The following is a 4,216-nucleotide window of genomic DNA, read 5'->3' on the forward strand; positions in this document are numbered from 1 at the left end:
AACGCCACAAGTTAACATTTGATAAGTTTGAAGTTGTTTAATGAAGAATGATGAAAAGAAGACAATACGCCTCACTTTAATTCAATATCAATAATGTCAAAAGTTTATAACAATTGAATGGAAACTCCTATTTATACTAAACCTAAAAAATAGGTAAAAATCGTGCAAAATTCGAGTATAATCCCCAAAATATGGAAGAGAATCAAAATTTAACAAAATATGAAAAATTGGCAAAATTGGAAAATTCACCAAATTTTTGGCTTGTGGTACCACATGGTGTATTTCCATGCGGTCGCATGGTTCAACAAAAATGCCGACTTGAATTTCGGTATGCTACCATGCGGCCACATGATGTTTTTGCCGTGCGGTCGCACAGACTTATTTTCAGCTTCCGGTTTCGTCGCTTGATAACAAATTGATCCTAGTTGATTCGACTTTCGATCCGAACATGAAAGTTGCTCCATTTTGAGTCCCGAACATGGATCCATCAATGGTTTCTTGAATGAGCAATCCCATCGCTTGTTTCACTTGCTTTGCCCTTGATCGCGTCATTGGTCCGCCATCGACTATCAACGGGTCTCGTCTCGCGCCTTCGTTGGGCTCGACTCCTGGATTATATCCATAATAATAAAGTGAGTCGTGATATCCATAATAATAAAGTGAGTCGTGAGTTATCATTTCACGAAGAATAATATTTTATTCTAGTTCACTAGTTATTACTAAATTCGATATTCGTGACATAAAAGATGCGATTATGTTGTTATTAAAACTAATATTAAGCTAAGGAAGCAATAAAAAATGTTTTGTTAAATAGGTGAATGATTGTATTGGATTTTGAATCCCCTTATTTCCATTTATTTTAATTCTTGATTCGTAATATAGTCAATTTCATTCTTTTGTGACAATCGATAATACTAGTGTATTTGATTATCTATTCCAAGACAAATTAAATCTATTTTAATTATGATCCGATCGTATTCCTAGTCCGAATTCATATAACCAAAATGCATTAACTTGTAGGTTATTTATATGATTACATATGTAATAAAGATCATTCCTAATTCTATCTATATATGTTAATTTTATTGCGTTCTAAACTTATTGTGTGTCTCTCAACACTACAACAAACAACTAATTATTCAATTGTTGGCCAATCAATTTAATAATGCAGTGGGTATACAAAATCAATCAAGAAATCAAGAAATAACTAAACTAATAGTCTTAATAAAAACAAACATGTAATAAGGTTCATCATTCACTCAATACAATAGAAAAACTTAGCCAACCATTCTAATTATTAAATTATATAAGATATAATGAAAAGACATCACCTGTATTGAAGAAATATGGAAAAAAGTAGAGAAATCCACTTTCTTAAATGAAATCTTGATTTTGGATGGATAATATTAAAAAATATTGCACAATTTCCTTGATGTTGATGATGTAGTCTCGTTCTTCACCTCCAAAACATGTTGAATCTATGAATTTTTAGGTCTAAAGGGAGGTTCCCCTATATTCTGGCATATTTAGGTATATATAAGATGTCAATATATTGTTTCCACGTAGAATTTTATGAAAATAAGGAAACTGGCCGGTCATAGAAAATTTGGCCCATGCTCATGTGCCATATAGTTCATTACGCGTGCTCCCATTAATGATTTTGCTCTCAGTAAATGCATATCAAAGTCTCACGCACGGGGAAAAATGCCTGCGTGGCCGTTTTCGCAATGTCGTATCTGGATAATTTTCGGTAATTTGGTCATAACTTTCTTTTCTGAACTCCAATTGAGGTGATTCAAAGTGCGTTAGAAAGTTTACTCAAAGAGCTACAATTCTTTTAGAATACAAATTTTTAATTCGAATGTTTGCTATCCGAAAATTGATCTAAATTTGAGGCTAAAATTCCGGAGCATAACTTCTTCGGTTGGAAATTAATTTGTGAAAATGTTTCAACCCTTTATATTCATTTGACCTCCAATTGCATCCAATTAATGTCATATGATCTTTAATTTTCACTTTGTGATCCGAATAAACTATTTGACGTTTATACTTTGGTCCCCAAACTTTGAAATTCCTTCATTTTCGCACTTTTTCATTCATTTCTTTCAAATCTACCAATTTGTATTGATTTCAACATAACAAAAATAATTAACACAAAATTAGGCTATAACTCATTCAAATTCGTAACAAATATTATAATCTAATGGCCTAGGTAAGTGTATAACTTATCACCATTCAAAATTTTTTTTATTAAATTTTTGATAATTTATTTTATTGCCCCCATTCATTAAAGTGAGACAATAATATGGTTATTAAAATTTTTAATTAATTTATTTACTTTTAAAAATTAAATTATTTGAATATATTTGATAAACTAAGGTCTTTGTTGTTTATTATATTCATTAGATAATCTTAATTGTCATCTTCTATTAGAATTAATGAAATTTCATGGAGTTTTTTTATTTAAAGTATTGAATTCTTAAAGAAAAAATTAAACAGGGCGGTGCCCCTATTACCCGTACTTGTCTCGATGCGAAATCCCCCATCTCGTCCCCAACATGATTACTCGGTTAAGCGGGTAATTCTCGTCACATTCAAGACTAGCCCCATGAGTATCGGGTATGATGGATTTTTTTTGCCATCTCTAATGGAGATCGGTTGTGCACCCACTTTAAAAGTATGAAGACAACTTTTCTTAGGCCGAGAACAAAGTTGCTACCATGTCAATAGATTGAGGACCTATCGCACAATTTTCACAACGGTAAAAATTACACTGTAACTGTTTAACCTCTTTTGCATTTTCACCTTGTGCTAGCACCTCGGTTAATCTCTGCTCCCACCTCTCCCTCTTTTGGCTTCTATTTGTGCTCATATATATATATATATCACCAAATTTCATCAGCAAAACCCCTTCTCCTCGCTCAAACCTCTTTTCTCATCTTTTCGATCTCTCCTAATCTAAATTAACCATCAGATACGCAATATATTTCCGCCAATTAATCGGATGCACTTACGTGCGCATCGTTGCATATATAGTTTCATTCATTTATGTAAGATTTGATTACCTGAAATGCGTGTAATTTTTCGATCTATGAATTACGGATAATCGATGGTTGTTTGTGTTTAATCCGGGTGTATATAATTGGATTTGGGAAAATTTTGTACGTTTTAATTAGAATCGGGCGAGTCGAGGTTGAAAGCGAAATTTGGAGATGAAAACTAAATTAATGAGAAACTGATATAAGGGAGAAAATGCCAGGGATAGCGGAGAGAAATTATAGTTATAGGGATAACAATAATACCAATTATCAGAATCCATCGGTGGGGAATGGATTCTGGTCGAAGCATCGTGATGATATCAGCTACAATCAGCTCCAGAAGGTACATATATTGTATATGCGATTTAGTTCAATTTGTTTTTTGTTTAATAATGTACCACAGAGTTATCTTCTTCCGGGCAGTGCTTTGATTAGATGTTTTGAGTTCAAGTCGGATCTTATAGTTTGGATGATTGAGTAATTTAGTTTCTTGATATGTAAGTTCACTGGGAGTAACACTCCTACGGTGGTTTAGATCCATACTAGGTTTTAGTTGCCTCTTTATTCCATTTATGTAGAACAGTAATGGGTTGTTTTGGTTTGTTTATGCTTTTTTCCCCCCTAAGTTCTTAAATAAATAAGTCATTGAAGTAATGTTTATTTGCCAAACATTGTGTTGTCCTGTTAATTTGGCGGATAAGAATTTGAAATTCAAATATAGTTGCAGACTACAAAATTTTGCAATCATTGTTAGCTGTGTGCAATTGAGAAATTCATTCACGTATCAATTTGATAGATAAGCACTTGATATCTCAGCTAATGTCCACTTGGACGATAAAATGTGCACATAGTTAATACAAATATGTTTTCTTTTCTTTGACTACGGGCTTAGCACAATGCTTCCCTTTGTCACCATAATCTTGTAAATATATGCTATCAGTATACAAGTAATCTTCTAGTTGTTTTGACCTATGTTAGGTTATTTTAGTTTGAATGGATTGTGATTTTTGTTCAGACTGTGGAACTGGCAATCTCATTAAGACCAGTAATCGAATTGAGTAATGGCGAGTGTATTATTATTTGTGCTCTAAATTGGACTGTTTTGGTTCTTTGTAGTTTTGGAGTGAGCTGACACCACCAGCTCGTCAGGAGCTCTTAAGGATTGACAAGCAGACACT

The sequence above is a fragment of the Olea europaea genome, chromosome 2 (assembly GCF_002742605.1).
Source record: "Olea europaea var. sylvestris chromosome 2, O_europaea_v1, whole genome shotgun sequence".
Classification (NCBI taxonomy): Eukaryota; Viridiplantae; Streptophyta; class Magnoliopsida; order Lamiales; family Oleaceae; genus Olea; species Olea europaea.